Consider the following 19,859-nt stretch of genomic DNA (forward strand, 5'->3'; position numbering starts at 1 on the left):
TGTAGAAACCTTGAACAAAAAAAATATTGAAATACATACATACATATTTATTCCTCAAATTATCAAATGAGCTGTATTTGCAAGCCAATCTTTTTATTGTGCCAAAACTTAACTGTGGATGAAATGTACGTGTACAGAGGAGTATTTAGTACATCTAATGCAGAAGAATTTAATGTTTTAATATAGGTTGTGCCCTTATTTTCATGGACCATGATCATCACCTTCCCTCAACTAACCATGAACAGACTGTGTGTTACTAAGGAAGGTGTGCAATTCCTTTTCACGTTTATAAATGTATATGGCAGTTTAGAGCAAAAACAGCACAAAACACCTGAGCACGAACACACCACAATCAAATGACCCATACAAATCACCTGTTGAGTTTTTTGTGCACTTTTGGAGATCTTGCAACACCTAATTTTTTCTAAAATGAAAGACTAAAATGAAAGAAAATTTCTCTATGAACAGGTGCAAATCCCAAGGTCAGCTTAGCATTTGCTTTTTTAACCCGACAGCCTGGCAAAAAATAGACATTTGTTGAGTACTTGAACCCTGTTGAAAACAAAATGATTTTTTATTTATTTTTTATTAAATATATTTCAATTGCAGAGTGCATAATTCTCTCTCTTTTGTTGTTTGAACTGAAGAGTTTTGTAACTCTTGCATGCTTTTTTACATTTGTAAAATCAACCTTTTCTTTGCCAGCATGACCGGCTGCTCAGGAGATTTCCAGGAGAGACGGGAGAGACAGCACACACCGTATTTTAGGTGATGCAAAGAACCAGCTCCTGAGAAAGGTCAAGTAGCCTGAAACATCAAACAGTGTGATTCTCACAATAAAAGTTTAGAAGCAAGTTCAGTGTGTGTGGGAGTGCGTATGTGTATGTATATACATACATTTAGTCTTCCTTTTACTTTTTAATCCATTTCTCTCAGCAAAGCATCCAAAGATTGGACTTTGAAATATTTATTTCAAGTACTTTCTTCGGGGCTCTGGAGCGGTGCATTCTGCTCGTATACTGGTCGAATTCAGACCTCGCCACTGCTGACTGTGTTTTTCACTTTTAACTGTGCTGGGAAAAGGAGACGGAAAGTTAAGCACCAGCGTTCAGGAGCCAGGCATGCCAGATGGCGCCTTCCTGAATTGATGGAGGTTGTCAAAGCGATGACACAGGTGTCCAGTTGCAACGGAGAAGAACAATGGGGGAAAGGAGTCCAAAACGAAATCTCTTTACCTGGTTCATACTGTGTTTTTTTTTTTTTTCCGAGCTGAAAAAAGTTTAAGTTAAGCAGTGAATTCTTTTGTCACTGAAAACTGATACAGAGGCAAACCCAAATCATTTGTTAGGAAATGTGCAAAATGCACTGTATTAATTTTTTTTTCTTCCTGAAGATGTCCAATGATATTTGAAAGATATTCCAATTTTCATTAAACCAAGGAAATATACACCAGGCAAGGGTTACTTTTTCTGAAAAGCTTAAAATAGATCAGTCATTAAATATGGAGATAAACAAAATTTTATTAAAAGCAGAAAATTCATTTATGTTTTTCTTCATTTCTCTTGACAGACCGTTGTTTGGGAACACCTGTCGTGTTGTACGGGCTGTTGGCTGCAGATCAGGTGAGCGAATAGTTAAGATGCACGAAAAAGAGAAGGGATAATGAAATCAGGTGGGTTTTTAACTGCAGGAGAGGAGGCCATTACCAGCATATCCGCGCGTTCTGCAGGCTGACGGCCTTTCCCTGACTCACTGGTAAGCAGCAGGAGCCTGACGCTCTCTAAGAAGGGAATAAATTAAATTAGGAAGAGGACACGAATTGTAGAGGAAGAGAAAGCTGGAGAAAGAGGAGAGGGAGGTCAGTGGTGTATTCCAGATGAAACATAGCCTGAATTATTTCACTGTGCTTTCATTCTTGTGGATGAAGGGAAAATGGTTTGGGGGGGAAGGGGGGCATGGGTTGGATGGGGTTATGTCCATCTACTAATCTGCTTATAAACTGTTTTTATACTCAAATAACCATTAAAATGTTAGATTGTGTTCTTCATTTTGATGAAATGTTAAATAAAAAAATTGTTTGCAAAAAAAGATTAAAAATAACCAATTAAAGCTAAAGCCCTGAACAACAAATATTGTTGAGAGTGCTTCATTCTCCTCGTGATTATGCCTGCAAGGATAATGAGAATGCATATTTCTGATTTATTATTTTTATCTATCTATAATCAATATTAGATACCTGTTTCAAATGGACAGGATTTCACATCCAGCATTTCTCACAAAATATTTTTTGCCACTGCTTTTTGATCATGTTTGTGTGGGTTTATTCCAGCGACGGCCAAAGAAGCAGTTAAACAACCTGCACAAACAATTTTTTTTTTAAACACAGAGCAGGCTACTTTATAAACCCTGATTGTGTCATAATATAATTGTCTCTCTCTTAATTATTGCCTCATTACATAAGAGGATGTGACCTCAGGCTCGTGGAATGCAGCAAAGCTGAAAGGATCTTTAAATCCCCCCCTTCCACCAGCACTGTGAAATCAGAGTGGCCCGATGCTGGCAGCAGCTGCATGGGCAGGGTTTCATGAGAGGTTAGCTGGATGTGGTTCTTTAGTCTAGCCCGTGTCTTTGAGTCCACTTCATCAGCAGCTAACCTGGATGCCTTATGAGAAGTTATGACATTCTCCCTTTACTGCCTGATACAAACCTCAAGCGGAAACTTTAGCGCTCACATATAAAATTGTATTCATGCAAAAAGGAAAATATAATTGGATACCTCCCACACACACTCAACGGAACACTCTGCATCCTTAGCACCCTTAAACCTCCCCCCTGTTCCCCCCCTACCAACCCCCCCCCCCCCCCCCCCCACACCCCCCACCCCACTCAACAAGATCTCATTCTTTTCCAAATTGCCTACTTTTTATGTTAATATGGGCAATGTGCTCAGTTTCACCGGAGAGAAATCACAACTGCCATTCAGTTCAGATGCATGCATTATTTTTATGTGTTCAGTCACCGCTGTTGACTGAAGCAGAAGGAGACTTCCAGCCCAGCATTCTGCAGTTTGGTTTTGAAATAGACCAAAGAATTCAAAGATGTGAGACTGACTATTAACTCAGGAGTTTAGTGCACTCAGCAGCATTTGAGACTGGTGATGCCTTAGCAACAATAATGATAATGGACTGCATTTATATAGCACCTTTCATCTCATAATTTCAAAGAGCTTCACAATGGAGGAAGTAAAGTCACCCCAAGCACCCAAATGGAAGATGCACAGCAGCCATTTTGTGCCAAATGATCACCGCACATTAGCTTAGGTGGACAAAGAGCAAAAACAAAAAGCATGTGTCATATGTGAACCATCTCCTTGTGCACAGCACGTCTTCTAAAGCCACAGTGTTTCTGAAACTGAGGATACCATCAAGCCATACTGTGGCTTTTTCCCTTGCTTTCAATGAGTTTATGAGCAAGTGCCATTACTTTTTATTACTTGCATAACTTAAGTTTGGCGGTCAGATACCTTCATGAAACGTGTACACAAACAATGGAGGGCTCATTTCAATTTGTTAGTGGAAGATCAAGTCAAACTGCAATGTGGAATGATCGAATGTCAGCCTGAGGTGACAGAAAGCACAGTGATTCCCGAACAGACTCTATGATGCGGTGTCGCGTGACAACACCACAGGGAGTTAGGTGACCTTTTAAAGGAAATATTCCACACGGTGTCAGCCTTTTGTGAGTGTCATGTTGCCAGAACCATTCAACAGAAAATCAGCCCAAGGACCTGTTTTGCGTACACAGGTTTAAGTTGAAAAAATTACCACAGAATTTTAATAACATAAAAACAATGAAACCAAATGCTTTTAGAGGTCATGAACTAGCACAGTTACATACCATGCAATTGTTTACCTCTGGGACTCCAATGAGGTGCCAATTATCATTCTTTTATAAAGGTCATTACAATTTTACTCAGTTCCTTAACACAGTATGCTTGGCTAGTTCATGATGGGCACACTTGAACACACATCAAATGAAAGACTGTCTAATAATATATCTGCACCTGCCTTGTGTTACTGCAAAACTACTACATTTAATTACACTATTTCATTATTATTTCTCCAAAATGTTTAACTGTCAACTGAAATAGTGATTTGCGGTTACGTCCAATATTAAACATGAGATTAAATATATTCATCATGATTCTGCAAATATTCTAGACAGCTAACTCTCCTAATAATGGGATCTTAATAATCACACAGAATAAGATATCATATGTAGTGTAGATGCACATGATTATTTTTATCACAAGTGAATTTAAAGTCAAATATGATACACACCCTCATCCACAAAGAGGCACTTCAGGGATGTGACTACACTCAACATGCATTTCTTTTTATTGTTGTTTTTGTGCAGTGACAAAATACTTGAAACTCAAAGAAGTGTTTTCATTGGTTTTTGAAGAAAAGAAACTTGGAGGTGACTGAGGGATTTAGTTGAAGTGGGAGGCTTTACATGTCAGCGGCCAGCAAAGAGGGAAGCTGGGTCTTTGTGTGTTCGCTGAGATCCACAAAGCGAACAATCGGCATCAGAGAGGAGAACGGCGAGTTCCACAGGCTCAGGCATGTCAGCTGTTCCCACTTGTGAAATCTTTTCTGTCCCCCTGGGGATTTGTGGTGTACTCTTATGAAGTACATCCCGATTCATTGGGTGGTGGTGTGGTGCAGTGGTTAAATAGCCAGGCTTACTGCTAACCCAAGAGGCTGCCAGTCTAAATCCTAGAAGGGTCAGTGTCATTGTACAACCGCGACAGGTACTTAACTTAAATTGGTGCTATAAACATGTGGCTGAATAATAAAAGGAATATGCTAGCTATGTAAACCAGCTTGGAGGACTGTGGATCCTCGTCACCTTTTGAATGGCTAGGGCTACTTTTTTAAATGGGATGATCTGGAAGAGTAGAGGCCTGTCATTCAAAGGTTGTCTGCTCTTATCTGCTCTTTTCCCACACAATCTACATAGAGAATAATTCAATTCACTTTCAATATAGTTTTATTTATATGGCACTTTCACAAAGGACCAATGAAAGTCACAAAGCACTTTACAGACATGTTATGCATTTACATCTCTGTAAAGTACCTTTTGACCAGAGGCACATTTTTGAGATGTTTTAAGCTGGGGATGGGCAGCTGGCGATGGAAATGCTAAATCGTGACATCACTGTTGAAATATTAGTTGCTTTAACTGTATTTGTTGAACTAGCAGGGAGGGGCTCTAGAGTTTAATTTTGTATTTTTGTATTCATGTTTTTATTTATATGCATGTAGATAAATCAGATGGCTTTAACAGAACATAACAGAACAGAAAATTGAGACTGTGGTAATTCTGTGGCTTCTTGTGGGTACAGCATCAAACTAAGAGAGGACATCCCCAGAGGAGGAAATTGAATCATATGATTTGGCGTTACAGACAGCCATACACACTGGTTAAAACTATAATACAACGAGCATTGCAGATGCCCCAGACTGAGCCAAACCCATCCACGTGATCAGGGGGTCAACTGATTGTCGCGTGGTATTGTCATGCAGCTCCTGAGGGGAGAGCAGGAGATCACATGACCTACCTTTTCAGGGCCAGTGTAGTCACACCTCGTGGGAACTCTGCCTTTGGGTACAGGACCTTTGACAGATCCGGTCTGTAACTGAAAGTCTTCTGTTCCCTGGGACACACAAATAAGGGGTCAACACAATAACCGTACTAGCACTCAGAATCCCCTCTCTCTGTGTCACTCTATCTCTCTCTCTCTCTGTCTCACTCAGGCCTAAACAGTTCTGGACATCAGTTTTTTTGGGCTTTGTTTCTACGACTCTTCTGTGGGAAACATGACTGTAAGGTGTTTATTGAGCTCTGTAATTAAAAGTCACAGCTGGCGTAAGCAGTTTCCACATCCCTCTGGGTGGCATTTGTAGGGTGGAGGGGAAATGGTGGTACAGATTTCAGATCTCTTCCACTACAAATTAAAATCTATTAATCATTAAGCTGCAATCCTCTAGAAAAGGGTATCTAATCTTCCTTAAAAAATGAATGGGCAGGGGAGAGATAACACTTTAATAAATTCTGTTGTGAATAAAGCTCTCCACTGATGGACATTCAGATTTAAATAAAATGATGTCAGAGTGGAGGATTTGGCTCTCAGCTGAGTATTGTTCTCTTTATACATGTGTAAAAGGGCACTACAGCAATACAGATGACATGCACATTTATGTGTGATATATGGGGCATAATTGGTTTAAATAACACAGAAGGACAAAGGTTAGAGTCCTAGGCACTGCAATTGTACCCTCAATGTTGGCACTTAAGGCATACTATGCAGGATTTTTAGCCTTCTGTTTACAATCAAAAAAGTTTCCTCCTCCGTCTTCCGAGTCACTGACATGCAAAATCATTAGAAACTACAGGTAAATGCATCCCATCAATTACTGGGACCACGCATGTATGAATAATTTGAAAACTGGACATTCCAGTAAAAAAATGATTAATTTTATTATATGAACATTATATCTCTTTTAAAAATCTGGTTTAACCTGATTAATCATGTAACACATTACACAAATGACTTCAGTTATGAAGTAGAATGTTTCCAAGGCAGTGTTCCAGTCAATGAGGAAAATGCATGACAGTTATCAGCGTTCCGTACAAAGCAGGGATCAGCTTATCTTACACCCGGGGATAGCAGTAGCTACGCCCTGCCAAATCAAACGGAATAAGATCATTATCCATACACAAGCACACAAAGTTATTCCTGTTCATACATTAACATATAGAAGAATTGGATTGGGAAGTTATTTACAGGTAACAGACACACCAAGTAGTCTATCTAAAGAAGTGGCTTCTGAGCACGTCATTCTGCCACCTTCAGCAGCACGTTCCTTTGAGAAGAAAACCAGACAGCAAAGAAGCGGCCTGATCCAATGTCATTAAAGGCTCACTGCAGAGGCGGCAGTTTTTCTCTTATTTTCCGAGCTCCACTGTGTACTTCAAACTCCGTATTAGCGTCGTCTCGTCTCCTTCAGTACGCATCCAATATTTCCCACAAGCCCCTAGTATTCTGCCTGCAGGTTGTTCTCTCTCTGGGCTGAGAGATGCATTTGGCCTCGACACTGCTGGGGTCCTCCGCTTCTCTGCGCGATGCGTTTGTGAAGAAGACGGCCCGTTTCTGTGTGTACAAAACTGAAAACGGCAACACGAAGGCCACGGAAACAACGCGGCCTTTGTTATATAAACGCAACGCGAACACGAAAGAGCGGCAGCATCCTTTGATTTTTCTTTGCAGGGTCCCGGAAGCTATGTTCAGCCTTGGGTAAGGTCTCTCGATTCACTGTAGAAAAAAATGTAAATGATTTATAGCAACTATGTATATTTTCAAAACTTTTTCCTTTTCTCACATTAATACAAACTGCTCAGCCTATATGTGAATTATATAAAGCAAGAGACAGGCACTGAAATAACTTGTTGTCATTGTGGGCCTAATTTTGATGATAATTTCTGTAAATCTGATAATGAAAGAGCTGGTGAGTGAGTAACTGAACCGTCGAATGTGTGTTCAATGACTAGATGCATATCAAGTCAGGACCCTCAGTACAGTCCAGGTTTTGCAGGGCCAGGGTGTTAACAGTACTCCATCACAGTGACACAAACTAAAGAAACTACAGCAGAGTTCCAGCCTAACTATTGTTACATCAATCCATAGATGATCAAGACGCACACAGCACATAGAGAGAGAGAGAGAGAGGGAGAGAGAGAGAGAGAGAGAGATCGACCGATCGATCGATCAATCTATGTACATATTATTTGTTAGTTGTTATTCTTGTTGTAACTACTTTGTACTGTGTGGTCCTGGTCTGTATATTTCATGAACTGTTTTATGTCTGTGAAAATAATGTTGTTGATTTTCTATTTGGTCAAGGTTCTCGGATGTAGGGCTACTGCTTCTCACAGCGCTCTCCTCTGTGGGAGTGCGTTTTAGGGTGCAATGAAACCTCAGCGCTCACACATATCGAATGTGAATAACAGTAAGGATGTAACGAGTTTCAACTACAAACAAAATGGAACTGTAAGAACAACTAATCTTCTATCCTCCTTTTCCCCATATATACTATATAAACCACAGCATTTTTGTACTCTTTTTTTCATTGAACAAAACCGATATTTCTTTCCCCCATTTTCTGAAAATCATACATTTTTAAAGAGCAGTTATACATTAGAAGGCAAAGGTGCAGTGAAGTGCGTGTCTTTGAATTTCCATCCCCTGGCACTAATGCAATATTAAAAACCCCTTCCACTCAAAAACGTGTTTTTTTAATGGTTAACTCATGACTTTCATGATACAGATTGATTTTTTTGTGCAGGTGTTTTTTTTTTGTCACCAGAGTGCCCTTTTCACATTCTTCCACTGTGGAGAGCTTTCGTGCACTTCCCTGAAATCTGAGTTGGAAACGTGCATGTATGAGCAAAGTTTTGGGCCAGTATCAAAAGATATAAAAATTACAGGAGAGCAATGTGGCAAAACTGAAACTTTAGCTAACTAGTTAGTGACATTTGGTGCATTTAATATGGCAGACTGTGTAATTTTATGATGCAATTCAGGTAGAAACTTTGCCTCACTTATTACCGCAAGAGCCTATTCTATAACAAAAATCACTAAATTAACTAAATCGCATGGATGTACTAGACAGCATAGAGGGAATCCATCCATGTATACATTCATTGTACAGATTACTGCTTCCAGCACCTTATACAGAAGTCTATGGGTTTTGCAAAGAAATATATTTTTAATCCGGATGTTGCATCTTATATATATATTGGGACTACAGCAGCAAGCCAATTTGCATATTCATATATTCTGGCATTCTCAATGAGGGTAAAGGTGTAGAGATGTTACTAAACCATTTTCAGTAGCTTATGGAATATTTTTGGTTTACAAACCATATTAAATAAATAATTATTAAAACTGAATATTTTTTTAAGGTTTTAAAAGACATCTGGGACATACTTTAAAGTAAAGCACAGCCAAGCATGAAATGACAGCCATGGTTATGCTCGCTTAGTTATGGTCCATTTTCCTACGGAAAATCCAATGGGGAATCGTACAGAGCATGCTGGCTAAGATTAGCTCTCAGTTTAACAACCAGCCTTTCTATTTGCACTGTATAATTTCTTTAAGGTTAAAAGTATAATGATGTAATGAGCCATTTCAGCCAACATATCCCATGTAAATTCTCAGGAGTACACACAACAACAACAACAATGCACACACACACACACACACGCAAACACACACAACAACAACAACACACACACACACAAACACACACACATGCATGCAAGCACACAGAATCCTCTATTCACACTAGGTAGAGCAAAATCTTTGAATCTCCTGGGGTTACAGGAGGGAAGTCTTGTGATTCCGCGCAGAGGCGGCAGCAGGGGGCACGTTTCCGAGGCCCTGAATGGAAGGCTGCTTGCACGGCATGCCAAGCCATCCCATTAATGTAATTTAAGAGATCAGGAGGTAATGTGATTTACTGGCACTTAGGCCCAGCTTTACGTTAAAGAAAAGGAAGACACACGGAGAGGTAAGATTGTGGTTCTGCGTTTAAGGAAGAAAAAAAAAACGTGGAGAAAGGCTTTTCTCACTAAAACTAAAGATTAAATTTCAAATTACAACAGATGTGCTTGTTCAGAAACTGGACTTTTTCCAAAGAATAGCCTTACATTGATGAGGTCCTTTCCAGCCAAAATGGATTTCCACAGTCTTCTTCACAGTACCAGCTTAACACTTGACTTGTGACCTGCCCACATGGTGTCCTGATTAATACAGTACAAATCCATGACGTACACCTGTTATCTTTATCTTCTTTATCTTTATTTAACATTCTCTGTGACACATTGAGGGTGGGACCCTCATTTGCAATGGCGCCGAGTTACAATAAAACCAAAAAATCGAAAATCAAAATTTCCCAGTGTTACAAAATAATCAATTTTAGTATTTTTGCCGTTCATTCCAGGTATGAGAGGCACATAATTTAAAAGCAGTTTTTCAGAGTTCCAAGTTAACTTGAGATACATGCAGCATTAGGCAGTATTGAGAGCATGTGTAGTGATTTTCAATATTCCAAACCAAGAGTGATGACAGATAAAAGGGTCGTTTACAGAGAAGGACAAACAAAAACCTATGCTGGTCTCTCCTCGTGGAAAGAGGGCCAACCAGCTTTCTTTATGTAAGATGCAGTATGTGTATCATAATTGTCACCAGTAATACATTTAAGAGCAGTATTTTACTTCAAACAGCTTTGACATGTCAGTAGTCATTAGCCGCTTCAATTACTTTCGGAACTTAATTGAGTCGGTACTAAAGTACACACAGTCCAATGTTACATTTATACAACACATAGTCGGTATGATTGTAACAATTTTAACAGTAAATAAAAACACCCTATAATATGAGCATATGCCGGTTTTTTCTGCACATACTAATGTTAATCAAGGAAACATTGATTAACATGCGATCAGCCTCATCCTCAGCATGGGGCTTTATTCATGAAATAAAGATGAAAAGTGACTTAACATACTGTGAAATGAGTTGTGGTACCATTCAAAATCAATGAGGAAAGCTGCTTTTCTTTGTTTCTTAACACCCAGGTAAGCTCTTACTAAGCAAATAGCCTATCATACAGACCAATCTGGTGTATGCGTATTATAAATGCCTAAGACCAGGTGGCTGAGGCAATGAAGGACACTACAGATAACATTTGGTCCAATATTCTAGAGTAAGACCAATCTGTTAAGAGTCGAATTAACACTGTTAGAGTTGAATTAACACTGGACATTTTACTGTGTGGCTATGTTTTTTCAGATGTTGCTGTAGCTAGTTATTCAAAGCGTTGTATCATTAGTCGTCAAATAATGTTATCTAGTTTAGGTCGGTAGCTAGCTAATGTGACAGGGCAGGGATTTTTAGAGAAAATAGAGTGTTGATGCTGTGCTTGGCTTTATCTTCTTTGTCCATTTTTTCTTGACCTTATCATCATTGCTACTGAGGGAGAATGAGGGATGCCTTTTGGAGGAATGGAGACAGACAAAAGGTCAGCACCTAAGACCCAATACTGAAGCCACTTTTGGTCTCTCTCTCTTAAAAAGATAAGACACACAATACTTACATGTAGGCCCATTTAGTTCTTCATCTCCTCGAAAGTATGGGATTCAGATGCAGAGTATAGATCCACTTACTCTATCTCAGCTTTGCTAATTAATGTGAACTAAATACTATCACTGCTGTCCTGATAGATTTACAGAACCACATTTAGTACAATATGTTGTTGAACTACTTAGTGTTTTAGGTCAAGTGTTTTTACTGTTGGAAGTGTAATACTACCACTCTCAGCAATAAAATAGGAGAAACAAATGAGGGGGAAATAAATTGCATTGAGGACATAAACCAACTCCGGTTTCTTCTTAATTGGAGAGTATAAATTGCCCCTAGGTATGAGTGAGTGAGTGAATGGTGTATGTGCTCTGCAAAGTATTGGTGACCACTCCAGGATGTATTTCTGCCTCTTGCCCAATGCGGGCTGGCATACACTCTGGAACCCCCTGTGACCCTGACCAGGAATAGGTGTGTTAGATGATGGATAGATTTATGGATGGACATAAAACATCCACTATTTGAGTTTGTACCCCCTCAAAATTTTTTGGTGCACTACGCCCCTGGTACCAATGATCTCATTTTCTCTTTAGATGGCATCCTGTAAACGTATAACAGAAAAAAGCATGTTATTTGTTATAGCAACTCAGAGGCGGCATAATTGTAACAGCTGTTACATTTATACAGACAGGGGCATCATGTTTTTTTTGGTCACCTAGCATCCAATTCCAGCTAGAATACATCCCGAAAACCATTTCAAGTCCAGGTTACTTTTTTAAATGATGGATGATTTCATATACTGTCAATAAAAATAAAGCCTCATGCCCGAAAATTACTACCAGAACAGATTTTTATTTAGCTCAAAAACAGTTTTTTGGAAATATTTCACCCCAAAGGTTATCCCATTGCTCCATTCCTTTGGGAGGTGGAGGACTGAATTGCACATGTACAAACCTGAAATGGATACGGTAGCCGCACTGTAAATTAAGTTATTCACTGTGTTACATTTATCAAGTGTTATATTTATGGCGACTCTCCTCGATTTACTGTATGTGATTATCTCCCATACATCCTTTCCTCTTGCTGGAACACTGCGTAACTGCCTTCCTGAAATGTCTTTAGTGGTTTCATCAACCAATATTTCCAGCTCCACGGAGGAGAACTTTTCTTTTGTGTTCCATTGCTTTGCTTTCTTGCAGTGCACAAGATGCGTCTTAAATACCGGCACTGCATTAAAATGATCTCGCTGTGGCTGCGCTCATTTACATAACCAGTCTAAGTAAATACCCCGCTAAATTGGAGACATGCAGCGACGCATAATTTTGCAGCCCTGATGGTAATTTGCAACATGCTTAGTAAATATAGCCCAGAGAGTGTAAGGTAATTCACTATAATTGAGATCATGCAGGAAGGCTTGTTGGTTAAAATATCTAAAATTTAAATAAACCCCTGATTTTCAGCTTCACATCTCTGATACAGGCAATGACCAAGATAAAAAAAACACCGTTAGCTATAATTTTATCTGGCCTGTTGGATAGAATAAGGTATATATAGGATTAAATAGAGTGGATTTGGAGGGATTCTTCAAATTAGGTTGGGTCGGCTCTGAGGTCAGCTGTGTTAAGATTGCAACAGATTTCCTTAAGGCAGTTTGATACATCTGTTTTCCAATCCAAAGTAACATCGCCCAAGATCAATACTTCCAAACTGATAAAAGGAGAGAGTAACTCTCCCGCTAACTTGTTTAAGGAATAAGCCATATCTGAGGGAGGTCTATAGATTCCCACCACAGTGAGTGAGTGTTTATGATCCACAGTCACATTCAGTGTGATAGATTCAAAATATTTTGGACCTGAGATAGAGCCTCCACCTTAAAATCTATCTCCCACTTGGCTTTGACTTTTTAACCAGGAAACAAGATTGCATCTTTATGTAGGAAAGCAGAAGGGTTTGAGTACCTGTTCTTTCAGAAATGTAACTGCATTGAATTTGATCTCCATGAGCTCCTGTCAGCAATGTTTCTTTCTTGTATTTTTTCAGTGAAGCAGCAGGACAGAGAGGTGGACAGAGATGGTGAAGATGGGTCAGAGGCCATCGGGTTGCCCTTCTCTTAGCCCTGCATGTAGGCATCGCACACGAGATGTTCAACAGTTATGTGATGAAAAAATAAAACCTAGAAATAGAATCATGTCACTGGGAAACCAGGTTGCCATCAACATTTGTGCATGTCTCAGAAAGAAATGGTTAAAAAGGCCTCCTTACAACAGCTTGGTTGCATTAATAATTTTTTGTTGCCATGCAACACATGGGAAATGGGGTGCAGTCATGCATTTTATTGTCACAAGATTTGGGCCAGACCAGGCTGCCTTACGGCCATTGAAAAGAGACCTGGACACTCCTAGGTCATTTGTCTAATGTTACCGCTACAATGTTTTAACAAGAAGACATGAATAGGCCTTCAGCAAAGATGAATGGACCCCACAAATGGGTACACGTTCCCTCGTTCAAGGACGAAGAGTGACAGCAAGAGACAACATGGGTCAACAGATGCTTTGCCAGCCTCCTGACATCTGACATCAGAGAGCTTAAGCACTCTTTGAAATCCATCTTGATAATCGTCCGCACTTCAGGAATTTTGATTAAAAGTAAATTGGATTGCTACGGGTGCGCTATGACCAGAATGTGAGGAAGCTGCAGAATTTCACTGCTAGACTTTCTGCAGTTGGAGGAACCGTGTAGAGGTTGGTGAGGGCATGTCAATCCATGAGAAAAGCCCAAAGAATTCAGCTGTGTGGAGTGATGGTAAAGAATGTGGGCCTGGAACGAGAAGCTTGCGTACCGCATGTAGGAAAGTTCTATTTTACCCTTGAGCAAGATACTAGCATCAGTTACATATAGCTCACATGTGTGCTGTTTAAGCTGTATGTAAGATTTAAGTCAGCCTGGGTAAGGACATTTGCTGAGAAAACAAATACCGTAATGCAATTTGCGATGTTCTCAAGTGACTCACACAAATAGCATCTTTTGTGTCACAAGGGTCAATTGAATTAAGAGGTAGCTTAAAGCTGCAAGTGTGAGACATCATTGGAAAAGAGTGAGTGGGGTGCAACATACCTCAGACAAAATACCTCAGATGAAGTCTACAGTAGCTGCAGCTGAGGGGTTGGCAAGGAGGGCTGTGTTTCTGGATTTCAGGCCAGCTTCAGCTCTTAATTATTTAATTAGCTCAGTCGTTTACATGATCTGACATATTAGCTACATTCTGTAATATGAACAGCAGCTGATGAATGCTCTTGTGCCTGTATGAAGTGTATTACTGCGGTCTAATCTATGAGTGAACCCGTGTTGGTGTTTATGACTAATCTGCTGATTGAGCCAGCACAGCGGGTGGCAACAAAAACCTTCAGACACACCGGACCTCCAGGACTGGAGTTGCCCTAACCCCTGCTGTAGTTTTCTTTTCCTTTGTTCATTAATTAATTATTACCAGTAATTGTGTGAGGTTCTTGTTCTTCAATGACATAAATGTGACTCATAAAAATGACCTGGCACCTCTTGAATCCTCTCAAGAGGCTGTCAGTTATGTCTTCAGAATATGCCTACTTTCTTTCTGTCCTTCAAATAGAAATTTGGACCAACCACACACGTTTTTAACTCTGGGAAATTCCAAAGCAGCCAAGTAGAACACACTGTTAACACTGCTGTGTCCTTGCCGTGCCAAGTGCAATGACTACCTCCGTTGATAAGCTAGTTACCCAGTAAACAGCTTGCTTTTCTGTACTGTCATGGCTATTTCAACATAAAATGAAATATACTTATGAAAATCCATGAATGGACAAGTTTTAAGGCATGTTTTTGTTTGGTCAGATATTAATAACTGTGCTGTCACCCAGCTGTCAAAGGAGTGACAGTGTGCTGCAGAAATATTGTGATATACATTTTGATACGAGACAAATTTATAGTCACCAACAAATTTGTTGTTCTGCAGGCCACACAAGTGATGTGAAATTACTGTCCCTCTGAGGGTTTCATTACAAACATGCAAAAACTCTTTCTGACACATGAATACATCAACATTTTTTTGGGGGGGAAAGTGGATACAAGCAGTAAAGAATCATAGCAGCCTAATTTCTAGAGGTTCTACCTTATATCATCTTACAAATAAATGTTATTTATTTTTTAAACTGACCAAAAGATTTAAAATGCAAAAATGTAACCATAATTCTGTGTGCAAGGCATCACTGCATTTAAAACAAGCACACATACATGCTTTCACGTATACAAACTGACAAATCACTTTTGACGACAAAGCATTCCAAATGTCTTAGAACCTGCGTACCTCAAGCTAGATGCATGGGTTTTAAAGGGTAATGGAAGGATCGATATGTATAGCCATGCGCAAGCCTTTGTACACCATTGTCCCTTAGGGAGACTGGGGTGCCTGTTGATCCCTTCAGCTTACGAATCATTGCCCCATTAATCAAAATCAATGTGTTGGGTATGTAGCCTCTTTGACCCTTAACATTTGTTGCAAGCTCTTCCCTTGAGTATCAGGCTACTCAGTTCAAACAAAGCATTGAAGAACGAGTAAAGGGAGTGTGCCGCTCTGTTCACCGTGAGCACATTGCCTTGCCAATCAATTTTATTTCATAGGCATCTATGGCCACGTTGCATGTGTGAAACCTTGCCATTGCTTCTCTAATTCCTGTGGAATTACAAGCAGCTGGGTGGGAAAACACACAGGAGCTACCAAAAGCATTTCTCTGTATGATTTGAGATTTGCATGACATTCATGAGGCGTTTCTCATATTTTAAACAAATAACTCAGCAGACAGTGTATGGGGGTCTCTCAGGCTGCTAGAAAAACATCCCCTCAGCAGGATATGGTTGCCAAATACATAGGGAGGGTAACAGCTGGCCTAAGAAATAAATTACATTAGAATATCTGACATAATGAAGTACAGTCACCTTAAGACATTCAGATCGGAAAGTGTTTTTCATTAGTATCAGATTAAACGTAATTTCAAACCAATATGTTGTATTTAGTTCACCGATGTAAAATAATGAATATGGCAAAACTACAAATGAAAAGAGTTAAATGATGATTCTATAACATGGGTTCTCAACCCTAGTTCTTGAGAACTGCAGGATCTGATTATTTTTGTTGTTACGCAGGACTTTTTTCATCAATAAAAGCAGATGATTTATACAGTTTTGTGGGTTTCATGGGTCTGAACCGGTTAGTGATTTTAAAGTGAAAACAAAACCAGCAGACCCTGCAGACGTTAGGGACCATGGTTGAGTACTCATGTTATGCAGCTAGATTCATTTTGGCAAAGTTGTTTTATTGCGGGTGCGAGCAACACCACACAAGCAATACCAACACTGGGACAGCACATCTGGAACTCAGTGGCATGTTTCTAGTAAACTAGGGCCATGTTTCAAAACTAAATGTCCTTCTTTCAACTGATCCATAGAGCATGAACTGGCAAAAGCAATGTGCCAGAAACCTCACTCTGTCAATCAGTATTTGCTTCAGATCAGTGAACGAAATGCTGGAAGGATAAGGGGGAGGATGCCGCTTCAGAATACTTGAATATACCCAAGATTTTATTGTTTCTGCAATGCCCATTAGCCAAATATTCATGCATCTGAATTGGCCATGCTAATCAGATTGTAGCGTGCCATGACCAAGCTTTGCATGTTTCATCCACAGGCATTCTTTTATAGAGACTCAAGTCTGTATAATAAAGACTAGGCTGGGACTACTCTGATATCCTGTTTACCATCTAGTGGTATAACATGGTACTGTCATTACGACACCCTCCTCAGGTAGCAGTCTGATGTATTTGCAGGAGAGCCAAAGTAAGGTTGTGGCTGAATGGGGGACACTATCACTTATAGGATGAGTTCCTCCAGTTACAGTTATAAAAGCCTTTTAAATGCATGGCTACTCCTACATTCTCAAACATAAGAGCATTGGACTTCTGTCTTCCCCCACTTTCATTTCATCACGCATCACGAGTGTCGCCATTATACTCCTTTTCCAAACCAAGGATTTATATAAAGGGTATTAGAATCTGAGACTGTGGCCTCCGGTATGTAACTCTATAGCCTGCAGATTGTTATCTGAAGGTAAATGTTGTTATTGTGTATTTTTGGACTGTTCCAAATAGCCAATTAATGTTTCCAAGGTGAGTGTGGTATCCTTTGCAAATACAGCACCACTGCTATGGCTGTAGCATAATGGCAGAGCACACGCTTTATCTTAAGTACAGCATATGAAAAGATGGTGTTGGTTTGTAGAACAGGTTGACAAAAATAAGAACTATAGAGATATCTCTGTCAACAAAGAACTAGGCTTCTCCAATTACTGGAATATAAAGCGTAGTTACTTTTCATCTGAGAAAACAGTTCTTAATTTATAGCAGAGCTTTCAAGGTCATTTAAAGTCACAATAAAGGTTCTGTCTCTGTGGGAGGAGGGAACAGTAGCAGTGGATGTGGAGATTCAACATCATAGGCCAGAGGGGCAGAAGGGTGGACAAAATGAGCAGATAAAAATACAACTTCAAACAAGGCTATCAGTTCTTGATGTGACAACATAAGATACAGTTCTCAGTGACTGAGTTGAGTTCAGTGAGCAAAACTTGACTGAGGTTTCAAATATCAATGGCTGATATTTTGCACAAGTCTTAGCCAGGAAGTATCCATTGACACAGTTTTACAGTTATTGTCAGAGTACACTGGTTTCTCTTGTTCTGATTTAAAGAGATCGCAATCTCTTTCCAGCAGTAGCTGTTGTTATTATTACATTTGACAGTCTGGCACATGAACACCACAGCAATGCGCCCTCAGGCTTTTTGCCAAGCAAGACCCACCATCAGCAAACCTGAGGGACTTGCTGGGCTGCTGTCATTGAGAGTCAAATAAAATCATTGACTGAGAGCCAGTCCAATGGTTATGAAGTTGCAGTGTGCTACTTGAGATAAAACCAAGTTCCTTATATATTTCTTATACAACGGGCGTGAAGACAACATACCATGTGTCCGACTGGATTTGGCTTTCATGCCTGTTTCTCCACAAAGCACTCATGGGTTCATCTGACTATTGTAACATTGTGTTTAGCCTGCAAAATATACTTATGTAGATTATATAACGTAGAGATTTTATTTCAAAAAAGCTTCACGTAAATGAAAAAAATTAGAGTTATCAGGTTACATACAATAAGTTACACATCTGACAGAGACACACATCACCCAGTGGCTTTAAAGAATGACTGGTGAAGATTATGATGACTCCCTGATATTATTTTCCTCAGTGAGAATTAGCCTGGCTGACTGGCTTCTGTGGTCAGTTGATTGACAGAGGATATTCACAGGCAACGGTCCTAGTTTGTATATCTCATTTAATACATTGTAACAAAATACAAATTCATTTTTTGCTTCATTCATAACAATTTGCATGGTAACGGTTCACAATTATTGTCTGCTTTTAAGTCACACCATGGAACACATTTAAGAGGAATAGTGATTATTCCTCCTACATTCTTATAGATCCTTCCACATATCAAGGACTTGTAATATTGTCATAAGGAATCCCATCTTTCATGTAAATATGATTTGTCATGTCTCAAGTACAATGAGATATTTTACTTTGACCTTTATATTTAAATGCTACAAATATAACCCTGTGTGTCACTTCTGAATTGTGCACTTGAGAAATAAACAAGAGATTGTCCCAAACTCAGTTACTGAAGGTATCAGGCTTTGCCTTGGGATGTGTCTCCTTCTCTTAGACATCGAAGCCTGAATCCAGTGCTCACTAAACATTATTTAGTGTTTAAAACGAGAATTTGCCACTCGTGATGCAAATTATTTTCATAAATGAGAAGTATTAGCTGGTCATAAGGTTAGCACATATTTTCGATAATACCTTTTGTGGAGGACCTGCTATTTTGGACCATGTGGCTACCCCAACTATACCTCAGTGCAATTACTGACTAGAGAGGGAGAGTAGGAGATAAAGGCGATCAATATTCAAAAAATGAGGGCCTCTTTTTAAATTGAGGGAAGCTCACTGAAAACTTGTCCCGTGCGTGCCCAATGACGATGTGCCGATATTTCAAAAAATAAAAATAAAACAAAAAATGAAACGAGAGAAGAGGTGTCTATAAATAAAATCGCACGGACCCATCAGAAAGCAGTATACTGTGTAATTTCTATAAGCCTACCGCTCGCAGAAAATGTTTAAATATTTATGTAAACTGCTTAATAATAAATTATGCGTGCATCTTAAAAACCCAGTTCGTGTCACTGCAAATTGTTCAGATTTTTCTTCCATGGGGCAGCTACATGTGCAAACAAAACATGTTAGCAAATTAGACAGTGAAACAGCCAATCAATCATTTGCCTCATGGAAATAGGCGTATAACTACATCCACGAACGAGGTGGATGTATTTCTCTGGATTGGTTGAACTTCTAGGTCTTCTAGTGGCTGGTGTGGTTTTACTGTCTTTTCATTGGATACTGAAGTTCTAAATTACTTGGATTTCTAGGTCTTCTAATGGCTGAAAAGGCTTACCTGCCTGTTTATTGGACATTGAGGTGTCACTCAAGTGTATTCACGCCGCACGGAGGCTGTTCACTGTGCGCAG

At 39.5% G+C, this 19,859-nt stretch overlaps 1 long non-coding RNA gene across 1 annotated transcript; it reads right to left on the minus strand.

Annotated features, from left to right (window-relative positions):
• Positions 1-9,903: 9,903 nt before the first annotated feature.
• On the minus strand, positions 9,904-13,228 carry LOC118223537. Its single transcript, XR_004764458.1, has 3 exons — positions 13,162-13,228; positions 11,220-11,804; positions 9,904-11,116 (listed from the first exon to the last, which is right to left on the minus strand). It is a non-coding gene; the product is annotated as an uncharacterized LOC118223537 (long non-coding RNA).
• Between the last annotated feature and the right edge of the window lie 6,631 nt (positions 13,229-19,859).

This window comes from Anguilla anguilla, chromosome 3 (assembly GCF_013347855.1).
Source record: "Anguilla anguilla isolate fAngAng1 chromosome 3, fAngAng1.pri, whole genome shotgun sequence".
Taxonomy (NCBI): Eukaryota; Metazoa; Chordata; class Actinopteri; order Anguilliformes; family Anguillidae; genus Anguilla; species Anguilla anguilla.